General features: G+C 34.6%; 1 pseudogene; it reads left to right on the top strand.

Moving 5' to 3' along the window:
* The first annotated feature begins 1079 nt into the window (after positions 1-1079).
* Positions 1080-14789, top strand: part of LOC149528234 (uncharacterized) — a 37074-nt pseudogene continuing 23364 nt past the window's right edge.

The raw sequence follows: 14789 nt of genomic DNA, 5'->3' as shown, positions 1-14789 counted from the left end.
GATCTAATAGAGGAGGATAATTCACTTCAAATGAATTCAACATCTTTTATGAAGTTAATAGAATGAAAAGATAACTACCAACACCTAAGACACTGCAATAGAATGGTATAGTAGAAAGAAGAAATAGATAAGTGAATGAGGCAACTAGAGATATGATGCTTGAAGGTAACATATCACACATCTTTTGGAGAGAAACAACAAACCACATAGTATATACAATGAACAAAGCTTATATTAGACAAGACATTATTAAGACACCTTATGAAATTTGGTTTGGACACACACCTACTCTAAAATACTTTAGAATCTTTGGAAGTAAGTGCTATATTAAAAGAGATGATGATATTAGAAAGTTTGATGGTAGAAGTGATGAAGGTATTGTTACCTATTTTGCCTCCCGCCAAAATTTGAATTCAAACACTTGAGTCCTCCCAACGACTACTTACCACCTTTTATATTATTTAAATGCATGGAAATATCAAAAAATAAAACATTTAAAACTCTATAGCATTTTCTTTTATTCCCTAAGTTTATTTCCACTCGCCTGCAACTTTTTGCACCTTCAGATCTTTCGTGATCTACTGTGGGTGCTTTCCCACATTCTAAAGGTGCACTATAGTTAAACAATGTGGGGAAGCCCCTTTGTGATGCATGGCAGGTGGGTCTATCTTCTTTTGTGGGCCGCAAGGTTGGTGAGCTACAGGTGTGCTAGTAGTTTGATTGGTGCTCGCTTTCCCCACATTTTGTCTTTTGTCAGACTTTTTGACAATGTGAGAAAGCGCCCTGGTGACACATGTCCTAGTGACATCACAAAAGGATATTCATGCAGGTTCAGAGGGCACATGTTATGAACACCATCCGATGCAATGAGATCGAGGGCTGGCGCTTGCCTGCAATATGAAGATGCAAGGATATTAAGGAATGCAGGCAAATGCCTCGTTGCCACGTGCCCTTGTGGAGTCAAGTTTGTTCCATATGTCGTAGGGTGATACCAAGGTGGTGCTAGGTTGTTGAGTTGGATGCTAGGTTGTGCTGAGTGTTCGTGGGCCCAAAAATTTTAGTAGGGCAGGCACAGTGTAATGGAGGATCTTTCACGATCATTGATCTTACAGAGATCAATGATCGGCATTTTCTTGCAATATGAAGATGTGAGGGAGTTAAACATTGCGAGGAAGCACCTTAAGGACATGTGTCATTGTGGGCCCGAGGAGATAACACTGCAATTAACATTGGTGGCAAAGGTTGGCAGTTATGAGACCATTGCGATCAGGGTTTTGAGGAGGTGGCATAGTTAGTTATGAAGATGTGGTCAAACTCGGGAAGACCTTGCGAGGTGGCAAAATGAAGTGAAACTATTGGCCCACGTGGCCTTTTTTTTCTTGAAGGACTCTTTTGACTTGCTGACTTTGCTGATTCACATGCTAGAAATGGGGGGGATCGAGTTTTGTTGCACGATTTGATCCTCATGATCAATTCCAACAACTCTGAAATGAATGCTGAACCTAGTAAATGATAATAGAACACTCTACCATCCTAGTTTATCCATCTACTCAGTTAGAATGGTTTAATGACACTATTTCTGTTAGGGCCCTATTTCAACAAAATATCAGGTTTCATTGTATTTGGATCTGTACCCAAATTAGATTTTCTCCAGATCCTTATCAAGAATTAATGGTAGTGGTTGTGGAGTAACTTTAGTTAGAAAATACTTCAGTTATGCCTGAACTATAAAGGAAATTTTTGTAGATTTTGTACTGTCGATTCTTCTTTGATTTCTCTGATATTGCTCTGCAATTTTACTATAAATTCCCTTTGCCTCTGAACCATATGAAATTCTTATCTCCTTCAGCCATTGATGTGAAGTGCAATAACTATTTGCCTCTCATTGGTGTATCGTAGAGATCTGCAATCTTGCATGACTGTATCTCTTTTGGCCTATGAATGGTATATAAGTGAATCCTCTCTTTTCTTGTGTCATTTATTTCAGTTTTCTGATCTACATGTGATTGTTAGATTAAAGAAAGTCTAAATGTGTATATCTTTTGGTGTCATGATGGTTCAATAGTGCATGTATGGGCAGAGATTGGTTTGAACACTCTATTTTGGAGCATCACCCCCTTAAGTTAGAGTAGGTAGAATTTCTTTCATGCATTCCTTCTCCCTTTTCCTCTCCAAAAGTAGTTAGGTGCACCCTGATAGTAAAGGAAGTCGGCCTTCTCTGGAGACTCAACCTCACAGTTCAAGTCCCACAGCTTGGAGGTTATTTCCATGTTTCACAAGGTTGTCCTTAGGTAAAAAATTTGGACAAGGGTGAAAACCTTTGTGACAATAGGTATATTTCTTGGATACTCTTTGAAAAAAAAGACATATAGATGTTTTAATCAAATATTGAAAACTATTGTTGAAAGTGCTAATGTGAAGGTTGATGAAAAAGTTAAGAATTAAAGACAGGATGCTTGATTATGATTCAAATGGAGAGACAAGTCATAGGCGTAATAATCAAAATGGTTAGCAAGAACTATTTTATAAAACTGAAAAATGATTTGCAATTAGAAGAACCAAGTATTGAGCCTATTTGAGAACCTAGATCAAAAGTTAGAATAGATCAAGGAACACTTAAGTATGTCGTAAGAAATTATAATCACCTAAAATTGTTCACTTAGACTATTAGCCCCCTTCTCAAAATTTTAGCTAAATTATTTAAATATTTTCCTAGACCAAATCTCTAAAAATCAATTTATTGGATTCTGAGCTATAGTTTGATTATATATCCAAAGTCTATATTTGATTAAAAGAACATATCCCCTTTTAATTAAATAAAAAACTCCATTATTTTAATCCATTATAATGTGCTCACATAAAGTCTTTTTTCCTATTTACAAATTAAAAGAAAAGACTCACATGAAAATTCAAGTCATTTCTGTTGGAGGAGACAAATGTGCACATGGATCATGCCAAAAGTCAACTCTCACCCTTAATCTCAACCATCCTTACACCTTTAAAGGTTATAGCTCTCTCCTCATCTAAGAATTAATTTTTGAAATAATATTATGTTGGAGGTTTACTTACAGGTTTGTTTAGAGCATTTTGTGGAGAACTTCTATCCTCTTGTCTCATTCTTTCATCCTCATTCTAGCTTAGCCTCATTTGCATTAATCTAGAGCATAGTTCACCTAGTTTAATTAGTATGGCTTGGTAATACTTTCATGTTATCATCAGTGTATATGTGAAAATGTAATCTATCAGGAGTACACATAAACAAGAAAATATTAATAACATGTGCATTTATCAACATTTAAATCAAGCAAAGAACTACTATCTATCCTTGCATTTTACTACACTAATACAATTGAAAGAAATGACTCGCCACACAACCTCAGAGTAGATCAACAAGGGCACCCACAAGAGGCCTTGTTGGTGTACTCTAGCTAGATGGATGTGGATGTTCTCTCCTTAAACACAACTAAGGAATCCCATAATTTGATAAATGATACACAATGATAAATATGCAACTAAGCTAAATGATGAAGAATGCTTCAAGAGATGGCTATGAAAGGAACCATTCTTGAGAGAACTCAATGGATGATGGAAATGGATACAAGAAATAAAACTAGATTATCAATGCAAGAAATGAAATCTAAAACAACTACCAAATAGTTAGCACTAATGCATTAAAATCTCTTAAATTACTAAAAAGCTCTAAGCCTAAACTAGCATGATAACAATGCATATGGAGGAGATGAGAAATGCTTAAGAGAAGGGCTCTATTTATAGGCTTGAAAGAGGCCTTGGGGAGGTAGTATCTATGTGGCATCCACATAGGTACCACAAAGGATACACATGGGCTAAGGGGACAAGCCATGCAAAGGTCAACATAAGCCTTTTTAGTGAAAGAGATGGCTCAGGGTTTGCTCACACATGTTTGAGCAACCTAGGAGAAAGGAAAGGGGGACAAGTGTGTAACAATGTAAGACTTTTTGGATAATATAGTAAAAGGGAAGCTTTCTTGGATCTTGAATTGGTCACACATGTGTGAACAACCACTTAGGGGGTAAAAGGCATTTAGAAAGGTGTTTATGATTAATTAGTGAGATTACCTAATGGGTAGACTTATAGGAATGAGAGTGATGGGTGTAGACTAGGTTTTAGGATCGGATTAAGATTAAACTAAATATGATTTAAATTAATCATAGTATTAAAAAATTAATAAAGTGGAGGGAATTAGATAAATTGGTATTTATTTAAAAGGGGATTTATGGAGTACTATGCATTAAATAAATTCAATACATTAGAGGGGGTGTATTTAAATTAAATTTAAATAGATTAGGGGAAGTGAACCTATTTAATTAAATAAATTCAATTAAATAAGTTTAAGAATATGAAAAATATAATTAATTAATAAATAATCAATTATAATGTCAAAGAAAATATTAAATAAATTAATATAGTGTTTGGGATGATTTTAAGTGTCCATACATAGTTGCATTGTGCATCTCATTCTAGCATAATTTCATCTTCTGATTGCATACTTAAGAGTTCTTTGACACTATCACTCTTTCTTTTGTCTAAAGAATCTCTCATTTCAAGGTTTACTAGAGAGGGTTGCATCTGTAAGACTCAACTGAGAGCTATTTTCATGCTTATGCACATGCCTTTGCACTCTATGACTAGGAAGCTCTAACTCACAATTCAAGCTTTCCAATCTATGGAATACCTTGGATAGAAGGGTTTAGATGAGTGCACTTTCTTACTATACAAAAATCACCCTGTGAACTATATTATTGGAATTTTTTTAAAAAAAGTTAGGACAAGGAACAAGGTAAGTGAAGAATAATATTTGATATCACAAGTTTGTAATCACCTAAAAGTGGTCATCTAGATTATTTGTCCCCTTTATAGCATTTTTTCTTAATTTATAAATCATTAAATCATCATTTTGGTATTTATTCGATTATAACCTATGGTTTGACCAATTTATCCTAAGTCTCTTATTTAATTAAAATAACATGTTCCCTTTTAATTAAATAAAAGCCCCACTTCCCACTTATCCTAAGTGTGCACACATAAAGCATCATTCCTCTTTTGAAAATAAGAGGAAAAGGCTTTGTGTCTCACATGGGTTACAAAAGTCAACTCTCGATTGTGATTGGTGGAAATGCTTGTGCACATAGATCACTCAAAATTCATTCTCCGTCCTTGATTAGGCCTCTCTTTCCCTATAATCTTCATCTTCCATAATCCATTTTTCTTTAAAATGGAGAGTTCTCTCCTCATCTCATGACACTCATGGTTTGTACTAATGTTATGCTGCAAGAATCCTAGGTACTCTTTGGATCTTTTGGAGATCTTGTGGCCCCACCCTGTTATTTGAATTCCATTTAGTTTAATAGCATACTTTCATTAATGTATGTTTTCATTTTTACTTTAGATTTATCTCATCCAGCTTAATAGGAGGATTGTAACACTCTCATTCTTGTTAGCTAGTTTACATTTTTCATTCCATTTATCTTAGATTCATCTGTATATCATTTCATAGGTTCTTGGACACTAGCATTATTTCTATTTTCTTTGAATCTTTCATATCATGTTGCACCTTACAAGGGGCTATGTATCCAAGCTCATTTGAGAACCACAATACTTCCTTTTTCACCCCTTGCACTTTATAATTAGGGAGCTCTAAGATGTCATTCATGATTCTCAATCCATGAGATTTCTTGGTTAGAAAGGCTTAGAGAAGTGTACTCCTTTTGAGTATACATTTTTTGCACCCACCGTGAGGCTAGACAGTCTTTTCTAGCTCTTGTTGCTGCATTTTAGTTATTTTCTAGCTTTCTATTTTGAGTTTTTGTTTTTGTAGACCAAAATATCATGTGATACTTTCTATTACTACTATGTGATACTCTTCTAGTATCATATGATACTTTTTTCCATTCCTATGCAATACTTTACAAGATATTGTATTGCATGATCATTTTGCATTATGTTGTACACCTGTTCTATATTTTGTTGCATGTAGTGACACTGAGTATCACCCAGGGAGAAAGTATTTCTTGACTATACAATGAAGTGTTGTATGATACTTCTACAACAAGAAGTATCACACAGTATGTCTTGGTTAGCTAATTTTGTTCCTAATATGCATTTTTTGGTTTTGAAGCTTCTCATTTCATATTTCTTGGTTTCATAACAACCTAATCAGTGGTCTTACAAGGTTTATTCTGGATCTACTAACCTTTTGATGTCCTAACCTTGTTATTTTATAGGGGTTTCTCACTTTCTTTCTAAAACAAAAAAGATCACTTGTCATAGATAAAAAGGATACTAACATGTTTGTAGGGCTAGACAAGCAAAACAAACAAATAAGTTTTTATGTGTTTTCTTTCATTTTCAAGTGCAGAATTAGATTGGTCATTTTATTTTATTAGGCACATAGAACTTGTGAGTAGGGTTCATTATTGGTAGGAGAGTATGCTTTTCAGCTTATAGGTGAACCATAAATCTTGACCCTTCATTGGATCTCAAAAGTGAGTGGCATACTCCACTTTTAGTGGTTTTAATTGATCTTGTTGGCATGTTTCGAGAAAGCACTAAGGTATAGGAGAGTATTCTCCTCACCTTCTAAGGTGAATTAAAAATCTTGACCTCTTTGGTATGGATCTATTTTGTTTATCTCCTAGTGAGATATTATCTTTTGAGAGCCTACTATTAGTGGAGAGATACCAATACGATTGACTTGAAGTGGGAACAAGAAATACCTAGCTAACCCAACCCACTATAATCACAAACCCCTTGACAAAGGCCAAAGCTTTGGGGGGCATAACACTTATCTTTGTTACAAGTTAGAGTTGTCATTGCACCAAAAGATCGACCTGCTAATGCTTGATACAACTACTATTCTTATAGAAAATAGGAGGTGGTTAAACCATGTCATGAATCTAAAAGGGGAAGGCTAGCGATTAGCTCAACAATTCCCCCCTCAGCGTTACCTGAGGAGATTCGAACTTGTGACCAAGCTCTAATACCACTTGTTACAAGTTAGAGTTACTGTTGCACCAAAAGATTGACCTATTAATGCCCAATACAACCACTAGACTTATACAACACAGGAGGTGGTTAAACCATGTCATGAATCTCGAAGGTGAAGGCTGGTGGTTAGTCCAAAAATCTTTACCTAGGGAGAGTACTTGTGGGATTAAGACCATGAGGAGATAACTAAGTGAGAATTATTAAGGTAATCTTGTAGATGTGAGATTTATTAATTACTTATCATATGATAAAGTGTCTTGGTATTAGGTGCAAGAGGGGTGTTGTGAATGAGATCCTTTCTAGACACTTTTGGATTTAGAAGCCATCCTTATTATTTGCTCAATATTTGGGTGCAAGGATCGATTCTAGTGAATTACCTAGACCACCCCAAGATGTTACACTCACCATATGTGTCCCTTTGGTTGTTTTAATAATACTCCCATGAAAAAACCATCATCTATAATGAGTAACCACTTTGTGTGAGGCGAGGAGGCACCAAGTGTGGGCCAAAGTATTGAGTAATGAACTATTACCTTAGGTAAATATTGCTTGGTGTGTTCTTATTTTTTTGCTAGACTCATGACAATTATTTGAACATACATAGGATGATAGTTTTCATAGTTTTTTTTTTGCTTTGAAACCACATAAGTGCTTGTATTGAAAAGGTTTCTTTTTCTTTTTCTCAATTTCTTGAAGATGCGTGTTTACACCATTATTTGTTTTCAAACAAAAAAAAAAAAAAAAAACCTCACATTCTTGCTGGTACAAACTAGAAAATGCTTTATTTAATTGTTTATTGGAATTGCAACAAGAAAGGTGAACTTCTGAGGGGGTTTGGTGGGGGGTGAGGTGGGGGTGGGGTCAATCAGTAGTTCAAACTTGGACCCATAAAACTTTCACCATGCATCCATCTAATAAATTTAATAGATAAACTAAAATAACATGCAAAACATATACATCTAAATCATGTAAACATGCAAGCATTCACACACATAACACTAGATATGATTACCTAGAAACCCTCCAAGTGAGAAGGTAAAATTGAGGTGGGGATAAAACCCACATATCTTCACTACTGCAGCAATAATGTGTATCCAATGAAGGTTATGATGTTTTGTTCATGAAACATGATCTCTCTTATGAAAGGTCTGCCTTTTTAAAGGCTTACAAAGACTATTAGGTCTCACCTTGTTAGAAGATTTCAACACCCTATTAGAAGTGTGCTTGGTTAAAGGACTTTAACTTAAAATTAAGTGAGCACCTTGTTAAAGGATTTCATATAGCATGTTACGTCTACTCTATAAAGAGATTTGACTGAAATCACCTGTTAGAATGTTTTAGCATAGATCTTGTGGTTGACACTTGCTTGCCTGATAACGGATCACCTCTAAACAATGTTTTCTTGATCCTTCTTGATTAGATGTCTCTTTGTTGTATTCTTTTCTCTATCCTTTGTTCTACTCTAACTGATTCTACAATGTAGTTTTACTTCATAACTTTCTAAATCACCATGAATTCTCTATTTGCACATGCAAACTTCTCTCTTCGCTCTTCAATTCCTTACACACTCGTTGAGAGTTTAGGGTTTCATCCTCCTTAAGAGGACATGGTGACTTAGGGTTAGGTATGAATCTATGGCTGAGATTCATCCATTTTGGTGCTTAAACCTTCCCATTTTCTGATTGGGTGCATGTAATTGCATAGGAAATCCAACTAGAGATTCATCCTTATCTCCAAAATATCAAAATCTAATCTTAAGTGGGCTCAAAAAAGGTTTACATAGTTGTTTGTGCCATTGCAAACAAATATGTCAAAACTATTTCACTTGGCATCTGAAGTCTCAGATGCTCGACATATGCTAATCTTTATACTCTGACTCAATACCTGTATTGCTTAGTATCCACTATTTACTTGGCTCCTATGTTACTCGACATAGTCTGTCTACTCAACACTTGAATGACTCAGCTCATGTGTGGCTCGACAGTCACTATGAATTCACATGGTCTAATATTTATATGTTCTGCTCATCATGTACTACTAGTTCGACATGAACTAAGTAAGTAACTTAAGTCTGTTGACACTAACTTGTCAAAACCAATTTGAGATTAACAATCTCCCCCTTTGACATGAGTATCAAAAAAACTTGAGCATATATTATCATCCTTAATCTTATGAGCATAACATATCTCAACTCAGATTATATAGAAAACTTTGAAAATTCAAAAAAATTGTAATAACTTGTATACCTCAAAATTTGATAACCTCCCCTAAGCTGATATGTCTATTTTGAAACCAAAAGTCATACTCCTACTGAGTAAATGTGTCTCTATTGATACACTTTGACTTCATGCTCTATTTCACTGATATTCTTCCATCTGATATCTTCTTGTGTCATTCTCCCCATTTTCTTTATTTTTCTCAATTTCTCCCCAAAAATATATCTCCCCTTTTACTTTGGCCTCCCCCTCAAAAATATATCTCCCCCTTTTTGACACTCATGTCAATGGGCTACACATTTATTAGATTTTTTTCCAAAAAGGATTTATGTACATCCAATATCATCTTGAGGGATGCATCCCAATGATTACATGCAATATAAAATGACTTGATTTGGATGGCAAGCTCAACAACAAGAGGAACTAGACCATCTAAAGTAGAAAGATTAGGGTCTTTCTTTAGTAGGGTTTTAGCTTAGCCTAGCTCCTTGTGCAATATTTCCATATGGGGGATGAGGGTTTCTTGGATGCTAGTTAGTTTGGCTCTTATGTTGGCCTCATCTGCTATTAGTACAACTAACTAACTTTGTGTTTGAAGTAATGTCCTAAAATGCTTCTCGCTCTGAGCTAGATTCATTAGTAGTTTTGTACCTGATGTAGTAATTTGGCTTTCTAGAATTATAATATGTTCTCAAGAACCTTCTTCACATCCTCAACCTTAGTTGCCAATGCAACTTGTGTTAGTGCTATATCACTAGATATTTTCTCATTCACCTTGTTTTGGAACTTCTTCTCTGATCATTCTAAAAATTTAGCATTAGTATCAAGGTCTTCATTATTGACCTTCTCCACTATATCTGATAGTTATTCCAGTAGTGGCTTGGTCTCATCGAGAGTTGGTAGACTAAACACATCTAAAAATATGTCTTTGATGTCATGTAGTGCTTGCTTCTACCTATGCTAACTCCTAAGCATTTCCTGATGCTTTTTCCTTTCTAGGGCCCATTGTAATATGCCTATTTGTTCTACTTTCATGGTATCATAATCATATTTAGGTATAATAATTTCTTCATCAAGGCTTACATATCCATAATGAATTACCTTTTTAGCCTTTGATGAACTTGGGCTTAGTAGTGAGATTGGTACTGGAATAGCATTTATGCTTGGCTTCTAAAAAGTATGACTAGATGGAGTGCCAAATACTGGTAAAGTTACCAAGGCTTGGATGGAAATTTTCTCCTTCAATTGTGGTTTCATTTCACTCTCTTTAGGCTTTCCTATTCTACCACTATGACTTGATTTACACCTTGTCCTTGTGTAGATAGGTCTATCTAACCTATTTCTTGTTGTCTTGCAGTGGTGGCTTGTTCTTCTATTGTCTTCTTCTCATTAGTATCAATTTTGGTAGTTGTATAAACCTTGGTAGATGTATTCTTTGGCATTTGGATCAAAGGTTGTACATTAATGACTAGAGGGATGATGGAAGGTGGTTCTTGTGGATTCACCTTTTCCCTTACAGCATCAGTCATTGACTTTTGTAGCTCATCTACACTAATCAAAATAGGATTGTTTCAAAGTTTAGCTTGTAGTGTAGACTGATCTAATATCTTCTTCAAATCTTCTTTAGTAAGGGGATTGATGTTTTGAGCTGGTATATGAGAAACATCCTTGACAGTTACTATTTTAGTTGTCTTTAGTTGTATCCTATTGAGGGCTAACATTCAATAATTGTGTATCTTGCATACTCTGTTCTTTTGGCTACTCAAGCTCAACTATTGCCTTATCATCTATTTCCATTTCTATTTCTCCTCCAACTGTGTTATTTTTCTCATCATCATCTTTATCATCATCGACCTAAGTAAGTTTAGGTTCTCCTTTCTTTACTATAATTAGTCCATATGTTACTTTCCATATTTCTGTGTGTTGAAAATATTATAATTGGCTAAGTTACTAAGAGGTAAGGGGTGAATTAGTAACTATAATTTTTTTAAACTTCAATTAGAAAATAATCCTTTATGTGAATTTTGATCTAACTACATGCATGAGAAACTAAAAACATGAAAGCATACATAACACTTTAACACATAGATTTGGTGACCCAAAAACCTTCCAAATAGAAAGTAAAACTGGGGTGGGGATGATACTCATAAACTTTAGTACTATAGTATAAAGTTGGCCTCATTGATCACTTTTGATGATCTGCCCTGTTAGGAGCAATAAGGACTGCTAGGTCCACCTTGTTAAAGGATTTACAAACATATAATGAAGTATGAACTCAGTAAAGAGATTTACATAAGACTATTCGGTGTACCTTGTTAAAGGATTTGACTAATCCACCTATTAGGATAAAGTAGTAGCTGATCTCTGATCTACAACTTGGTTTGCTGAGTGGGATTCCTTTATGTGTATAAGTCAACTTGCTATGATAGGTATATCTTTACTACTCCTTATATTGTTGTAGCCTTTGTAATTCACTCTTCTGCTCTCGTCTGATTACATTTAATTACATTGCATCTTCTTCTCATATTTTGGATGTGATACAATAAATTACATATATACCAATCCAATTATACAATTACAATGTCAGCCACAATAGCAATTTACACAAATATTACAAAGTTGGCTGAAATGTAGATACTTGGGTTCTAAAGACTGACTTGGTGAGGTTTTGATACATGGCATCTATTGTCAATGCTCAACATCATCATGCACTTGGTAGACGTAGAAGCTCGATCCATGCTAATCATTTCCAAGTAGTCTTGAACTCAGTCTACACTAGTGACTTAGTGAATACTATGAAAATTGACATTTAAACTACGTCACTTGATTCACACTGCTTGGCTCGGTCAATGCTTCAACTATGAGCTCAGTATAAATTGAATCACTTGGTTAACACTGAGTAGCTTGACTAACATTGGACTCACATCATATCAATTGCAAACTAGATAAGCAGTGTACAACTCATTTTGTACTGGTAAAATTGACATACACTAAGATGCTCAGTTTACACTATTGATCTTCACAATAGTTGTAAATGCATACACTAAAATTTGTCCAAAGGACTCGGTAGCAACTGTAAAACTTGGTAACAACTGAAATTCTTGGTTAACACTATTAACTATACAATAAGCTTAGTAGATACTTACAATTTGAATAAGTGCATGTCACTAATAAAAAACTTGACTATTATGTCAACAATCTCCCCCTTTGGCATTAGTGACAAAAACACTCATCAGTCAAAATTGAGTTAAAAAAGTTACCAAATACCTTTATCCACCACCTTGTGATTCTAACTCAGTAGAGTATACTATTTTTGAGATTTCTCAAAATTGGTTTTGTAAGATATATTTTTGTACATGGTAAGGCTCCTCCATACTCTAATATGTAGTATACTATACATTTGAATACATCTACTTTCTATATACAATATACACTTGTTGTACACTTTTTTTTTCTTTACTCACATTTCTCTCACATCTTTCTTCCTCATTTTCTTTATTTCTTTACAACTTTAAAAAAAATCTTTCTTCTCATAACTTTCTAGATTTTTACAATACATTTTCTCCCCTTTTAGCTCCCTATAGCTTCTCATATCTTATCATATATTCTCATGTATTCTCCCCCTTTTTGGCATTAATGCTAAAGATTTATTCTATATATTTACATAGTAATGCCAAAATGAGACAAGAAGTCTGAATGTACCTAAAAAATAATCGCCAAAGTCTTGTCCCAGTTGTCTTGCAAGACCTTACATGTGTGAAGAGCAATATGTACTTCTTCTAACAACTCAATCATGTGGTCTTCAATAGAGAAATTATTATCGTGGATGAGCATTTTTGAATGTGCAATATGCTTTTGCAGTGCATCCATATTAGAGAGAATCATATTCTGGATATCTACCAATGTAGATCTGATTCTTGCCTCTTCTCTGAGTAATTCTATATGCATGTCTATCAAAAATATGATCTTGTTGAAATGGGTAGAGCTTAAGCTCGGGTCAAGCTACAATTGTTGTGCACTTGCTTTAAGATCTTCATCAATCTTGGACAATTTGTCCTTTATTTCTTTTGTAAAATTTGAAATATCACACAATTTACCAAAAAGTAATGATACATTTGTACATGAAGCTTATAGAGAACCCACAAAGGTAGATAATTCTACTTGGTAGATGGAAATTTGTTGAGTAATTAGCTCTAACACTTTATTTTCAAACATTTTCTCTACCTTCTACAATAATTTCTTCTATCCATCCAAGTCTTCATTTTACTTTTGGACTGCTTCTACCAATTGATACAAAATTGGCTGAGAAATATCAAGATCTATACCTAGAGCTTCTGCCAAAATATTCTTGGCATCTTCAATGATTTTGAATTCCTTGTCTCTTTCCTCTCTAAGCCTTTTCTACTTGGCTTTCTTTTGGAGAAGTCCACCAAAGGTCTGCATCTGATCTAGATTGAGTTTGGAAATGTCCTAATTTGGAATCACAATTTCCTCATCATGATCTATATCCTCCTCCTTTTCTTTTCCTTTTCTTAAACATTTTGTGCCTAGTTGAGGTTTGGTCTCAACTATCCTTGCACTTATTGCTTGCATACTAGGAATGGAAACAATAGTAGAAATAGTAGGACATACTGCAAAAATTGATACTACACTCATTGAACTAGTGGTATAAATACCTATAGTATCCAAAATTGATGTATCCAAAAATTTTGTTTCCAAAACTGATGTATCCAACATAGTTGAAGAGGGAAGAGTCTACAGTTGAGTAGATGAAGTGAATGTCACTTCAGTCAATGTTGTGCTGAGCTAGATTCGTACAAAGATTGATTGGATGCATGTACTTGCAATGCTAGTTACAGTCAATCCTGCTAAGGCTTTCTCCATGCGTGATGTTGTCAATATTTTTCTTGGAGAGTGAGGAAGTGAGGCTATGACTACTGCAACAATCTTAATTGGGTCAATTTCCTCAACATCTTGTGTATCTTCCTTGGTAGCCTCTTGCTCCTATTCCTCTTCATCATCAATATTATCAAAATGAGTTACATCTTCATCATCTTTCTCTTCATCCTTTTCTTCTTGATTATCATCATCATCTTTATCACTAACACTTACAAAAAAATCACTTTCTTTGTGAAGAAAATAGATATTCTTCCATGTATTCATAGCATTCTTCACAACATACTCAATGTCCTTCATCAATACTAGACAAATGTTGAATCCAAAGATTAATTTCTCTTCATTCTTCTTCAGAGATTCCTTCACCTCTTTATCAGTTAAACTTGGCATAAGCTACCTCAAGGTTTTCTCATATATGTCAATTGCTATTTACCTAGAAAATTTGCATCTTGGCTTGATCTTCTCCATTAAAATACTAAGGATCTAAAGTGCAAGCTAATCAAGTGAGTATTTCCACTTACACATTTTATCTATCACAAGATCTTCAATCTAATTTTCCTCTTCTTCAATCTTGATCTCATATTTCAATGCCTTGAAATTGGTTATGCCAACCCCTGACTCCAAATCTTGCAATCTATCTTGGAAGGTGGA

Source organism: Cupressus sempervirens, chromosome 11 (genome assembly GCF_028749045.1).
Source record: "Cupressus sempervirens isolate cs-2001-9-10 chromosome 11, ASM2874904v1, whole genome shotgun sequence".
Lineage (NCBI taxonomy): Eukaryota > Viridiplantae > Streptophyta > Pinopsida > Cupressales > Cupressaceae > Cupressus > Cupressus sempervirens.
The sequence above is the reverse complement of the archived record's forward strand: the minus strand, read 5'-3'. Positions and strand labels throughout refer to the sequence as shown.